The sequence below is a fragment of the Oncorhynchus mykiss genome, chromosome 17 (genome assembly GCF_013265735.2).
Source record: "Oncorhynchus mykiss isolate Arlee chromosome 17, USDA_OmykA_1.1, whole genome shotgun sequence".
In the NCBI taxonomy this organism is placed as follows: domain Eukaryota; kingdom Metazoa; phylum Chordata; class Actinopteri; order Salmoniformes; family Salmonidae; genus Oncorhynchus; species Oncorhynchus mykiss.
In genome coordinates, this window is record NC_048581.1 from 27428818 (window position 1) to 27434873 (window position 6056).

A 6056-nucleotide genomic window follows, 5' to 3' on the forward strand; every position below is an offset into this window, starting at 1 on the left:
GCTTTGGACCACTATCACTGGTACGGAGTGTTTTAACACCATCTGTGAAGATAAGTGTGATGAAAGACTGAAGTGAGAATGAATAACAATAAACCTAGTAGGGTCTAGTCTTCTTAACTAGGGGCTCATTTAACTATACAGGAATACAATGTGTCTCATTAACACAATTACCAAACACTGCATCAACAGATCTTTACCAAATAACCTGTTAAGTGGGCAATTCTAAATTGGGATTGGAACCCATCATTAATATCTATCTATTGATAAGATTAAACGGTGACACTGTCTCCAACACATTTTGACCATGATGACAGTGTCTCACAGGAGATGTTTATCAAGGTCCCTAGTAGCTTTCTATAACCTTTCCCTACTCATACTCTCATGCAGCCCTCACGGTGATCTCCCCTGTCAATATATCTTTGTTAGATACTGTGTAGAAGACATGTGTCACGTTCTGACCTTAGTTCCTTTGTTATGTCTTTGTTTTAGTTTGGTCAGGGCGTGAGTTGGGGTGGGTAGTCTGTTCTTTTTTCTATGTTGTGTTTATGTGTTTGGCCTGGTATGGTTCTCCATCAGAGGCAGGTGTCGTTCGTTGTCTCTGATTGAGAATCATACTTAGGTAGCCTTTTCCCACCTGTGTTTTGTGGGTGATTATTTTCGGTTTAGTGTTTTTCGTCACCTTACAGAACTGTTTCGGTTTTGTTTCATTCTCTTTGTTATTTTGCTGGCTGTGGTACCGTGTTGAGGAGAAAACTATCTGCTGAAATAGTCTGCCAGATATAATGGAACTTACAGTGCCTTGCGAAAGTATTCGGCCCCCTTGAACTTTGCTACCTTTTGCCACATTTCAGGCTTCAAACATAAAGACATAAAACTGTATTTTTTTGTGAAGAATCAACAACAAGTGGGACACAATCATGAAGTGGAACGACATTTATTGGATATTTCAAACTTTTTTAACAAATCAAAAACTGAAAAATTGGCCGTGCAAAATTTTTCTACCCCCTTAAGTTAATACTTTGTAGCGCCACCTTTTGCTGCGATTACAGCTGTAAGTCGCTTGGGGTATGTCTCTATCAGTTTTGCACATCGAGAGACTGAAATTTTTTCCCATTCCTCCTTGCAAAACAGCTCGAGCTCAGTGAGGTTGGATGGAGAGCATTTGTGAACAGCAGTTTTCAGTTCTTTCCACAGATTCTCGATTGGATTCAGGTCTGGACTTTGACTTGGCCATTCTAACACCTGGATATGTTTATTTTTGAACCATTCCATTGTAGATTTTGCTTTATGTTTTGGATCATTGTCTTGTTGGAAGACAAATCTCCGTCCCAGTCTCAGGTCTTTTGCAGACTCCATCAGGTTTTCTTCCAGAATGGTCCTGTATTTGGCTCCATCCATCTTCCCATCAATTTTAACCATCTTCCCTGTCCCTGCTGAAGAAAAGCAGGCCCAAACCATGATGCTGCCACCACCATGTTTGACAGTGGGGATGGTGTGTTCAAGGTGATGAGCTGTGTTGCTTTTACGCCAAACATAACGTTTTGCATTGTTGCCAAAAAGTTCAATTTTGGTTTCATCTGACCAGAGTACCTGCTTCCACATGTTTGGTGTGTCTCCCAGGTGGCTTGTGGCAAACTTTAAACAACACTTTTTATGGATATCTTTAAGAAATGGCTTTCTTCTTGCCACTCTTCCATAAAGGCCAGATTTGTGCAATATACGACTGATTGTTGTCCTATGGACAGAGTCTCCCACCTCAGCTGTAGATCTCTGCAGTTCATCCAGAGTGATCATGGGCCTCTTGGCTGCATCTCTGATCAGTCTTTTCCTTGTATGAGCTGAAAGTTTAGAGGGACGGCCAGGTCTTGGTAGGTTTGCAGTGGTCTGATACTCCTTCCATTTCAATATTATCGCTTGCACAGTGCTCCTTGGGATGTTTAAAGCTTGGGAAATCTTTTTGTATCCAAATCCGGCTTTAAACTTCTTCACAACAGTATCTCGGACCTGCCTGGTGTGTTCCTTGTTCTTCATGATGCTCTCTGCGCTTTTAACGGACCTCTGAGACTATCACAGTGCAGGTGCATTTATACGGAGACTTGATTACACACAGGTGGATTGTATTTATCATCATTAGTCATTTAGGTCAACATTGGATCATTCAGAGATCCTCACTGAACTTCTGGAGAGAGTTTGCTGCACTGAAAGTAAAGGGGCTGAATAATTTTGCATGCCCAATTTTTCAGTTTTTGATTTGTTAAAAAAGTTTGAAATATCCAATAAATGTCGTTCCACTTCATGATTGTGTCCCACATGTTGTTGATTCTTCACAAAAAAATACAGTTTTATATCTTTATGTTTGAAGCCTGAAATGTGGCAAAAGGTAGCAAAGTTCAAGGGTGCCGAATACTTTCGCAAGGCACTGTAAGCTTCCTCTATAGAATAAACTTCCTCTATTGCTGCAGGGAATGATGATACCAAATGTGTGTTCCATACATCATTGTGCTGGTAAAGGCTATGTTTTCCAACCCTATAACATCACTTCTGTTATTCCGTTGTGACTAAATTGGGTCTCAAAGGAGGAACACAGTGTGGGTGTGAGAAGGAGTAACACTGTGTGAGGTTTAGAGTGAGTCTGTGAGACAGGACGTGTGTTTGTTGGTTTGACCATTGTACAGTGGGAGAATGTGAAGTTTGCCGGAAAGGTTTGGAGTGAGTGAGTGAGTGAGTGAGTGAGTGAGTGAGTGTGTGTGTGTGTGTGTGTGCTCGTGTGTGCGCGCAGGGAGGCAGCGGGCCAGAACAGAGCTCCTGTGACAGCTCCTCTATTCAGCCGCCACATCAAAGGAATATCAGCGACCTAATTAAATAAGCAGAGAGAGAGACTGTGAGAAAGGATGGGACAGACAGGGTTTGGATAGATGGAGAGATAGAAAGGGGTTGGAAGACAACAGAAAAGTGGGCAGTATAAGAAAGGAGCAAGCAAATCAATGAGTAGATGACAAGGAGAACAACATGCAAGCGTAGCTAAAGAAGCTACAGTGTGAAAGAGAATGATAGATTAGAACAGAGGGAAGGAGGGAGGCTATTGGAAAAAGGGGTAGGGTTGGAGGGAGGGAGTTAAAACCTTGGCCTTGGGCTATATCAGATGTGCTGGCTCAGATTTGGGGAGAGGTGGAGAGAGGGGCAAGAATGCTGTCGCAAGCACTTCATCCCTTAGAATATATTCCCTATTATAGATTTATAACATAGCAGGGCATAGGCATACACATACCTACACTGCTGTACTAAGGAGATCAATTGGTTTTCACTTCCCTCCTCTCCCCTGTAACTATTCCCCAGCTCGTTGCTGTAAATGAGAACGTGTTCTCAGTCAACTTACCTGGTAAAATAACGGATAAATAAAAATAAAAAAAAATAAAAAAGAGATATAGAGAGAGTGGGAGGGAGTCAGGGGAGAAAGAGAAAGACAGAGAGAGGGAGAGAGTGGGAGAGAGAAGTCTGGATAACCATTCACTCAAGCTATAGGCATGACAAGTAAAACCATTCTAGATGAGTGGACTCAGCATGCTGCTACAGTGAGTATCAATGACAGAATGAATCCTATCAGTCACACTCTCTTTAGGATCAACTCTTCATAGCCAGGGTCTAGTCTCGACCATTGTGAGTGGTAGAGCTAAACTAATGACATTTCTAGACTTAACACCCTTTAAGCTTAGGTGAACAGATTCAGCCAAACTAGTGGTTAATATTACGGTTCAGCAATGTGTGTGTGTGTGTGTTTTTATGCCTGTGTGTGTGTGTGTGTGTGCGTGCCTGGCTGCGTGTGCATGCACTTTATCCTTTTGCTGACCCCCTTAAATTCATTCCAGGACAGTCTGTAATGTGCCTTTAGCTGTGCTAGAGTTCAAGTGTACAGTACTAGGATCCATAGGGAACTGAGAGAGAACACAGTGAAAGTCTGCCAGGAAACAAACAGTAGAAAGTGATGGCAAAGCAAAGGGTTGGGGGGTTGAAACACCCACACACAAATCAACGCACGTAGACACACAAGCAAACACACACACTGACATTCCATCCTTCCCTCAGCCGTGTGTGTGTGTGTGTCTGTATCAGAGAGAGAGAGAGAGAGAGAGAGAGAGAGAAAGTTGGCAGCAGTCCCAATAAGCGCCCATATTCTCTCCCTCTGGCCAAACAGCAGAAAGAATGGAGATACACAGTTCCTATAGAACATCACCAAACAAGAACAGCATGGAGGTTTGTGTATTAGTACAGTACATGTGTGTGGCCTAGTGCATCTCAGAGAGAGTCCATGCTTCAGAGTATCTGTCCAGATGCTCGTGGCAGGGGGTGACCTCAGCTCTGCCAGTCAGACAGCCTGGCCCTGTGGCACAAACACACACACACACACACACACACACACACACTGAAACACACATATGCCAGTGAAGGGCACAAAAATGTTCAAAACACACATGCACAACATGCCAAAGTCATATACTGACTAGAGGGCATTTCAACTTCCAAAACAGCTACTGAAGGAGGAGCTACACTTCACGGCCAAGAGTATGTGGACACCTGCTTGTCGGACATCTCATTCCAAAATCATGGGAATTAATATGGAGTTGGTCCCCGCTTTGCTGCTATAACAGCCTAAACTTTTCGGGGAAAGCTTTCCACTACATTTTGGAACATTGGTGCGGGGACTTGCTTCCAATCAGCCACATAAGCATTAGTGAGGTCAGGCACTGATGTTGGGCAATTAGGGCTGACAGTTCAAATTCATCCCACAGGTTTAGGATGGAGTTGAGGTCAGGGCTCTGTGCAGGCCAGTCAAGTTCTTCCACACCGATCTCGATAAACCATTTCTGTATGGACCTCGCTTCGTGCATGGGGGCATTCTGATGTTGAAACAGGAAAGGGCCTTCCCCAAACGCCACAAAGTTGGAAGTACAGAATCGTCTAGAATGTCATTGTATGCTGTAGCTTTAAGATGTCCCTTCACTGGACCAACCCAGACCATTATTCCTCCTCCACCAAACTTTACAGTTGGCACTATGCATTCGGGCAGATAGCGTTCTCTGGGCATCCCCAAACCCAGATTTGTCTGTCGGACTGCCAGATGGTGAAGCATGATTCATCACTCCAGAGAACGCATTTCCACTACTCCAGAGTCCAATGGTGACGAGCTTTACACCACTCCAGCCGACGCTTGGCATTGTGCATGGTGATCTTGAGCTTGAGTGCAGTTATTGTGCTGACCTTGCTTCCAGAGGCAGTTTGGAACTCGGTAGTGAGTGTTGCAACCGTGGACAGGCGTTTTTAATGCGCTTCAGCACTCGACAGTCCCGTTATGTGAGCTTGTGTGGCCTACCACTTCGCGGCTGAGCCGTTGTTGCTCCTAGACGTTTCCACTTCACAATAACAGCACTTACAGTTGACCAGGGCAACTCTAGCAGAGCAGAAAATGTAGGAACTGACTTGTTGGAAAGTTGGCATCAAATGACGGTGCCACGTTGAATGTCACTGAGCTCTTCAGTACGGGCCATTCTACTGCCAGTGTTTGTCTAAGGAGATTGCATGACTGTGTGCTCGATTGTATACATCAATCAGCAATGGATGTGGCTGAAATAGCCGAATCCACTAATTTGAATCGGTGTCCACATAGTGTATCTTCCTCTTCTCTGTCACATTTTCCCCTGAATCATTCCACTGCTTATTTTAAATCCAATGTATGTTTCAACCGCTATAACTCAGCGTCTCCATTCTCAAGGCTGTAACATGATAACACTGTACTACTTACTATATGATGATAGTGCTGTAAGTGTTGCCTGAAGAACTCAATGCATCTCCTCAGTTATGCTGCATAAAAACAATACTTCAAAGTGCAGTTGCTCTCATGTTCTGCATCTATACTGAAACTGTTACCCCAGGACGTATAAGAAAAACACATAGATCATGCACACACATGCGCACAGTGACATTAGCTGAGGTGGGGAAGTCATTTAAAGCCAATGTTGAGCCCTGTATATCACGTAAAACCTGTACCATCATCGCACATA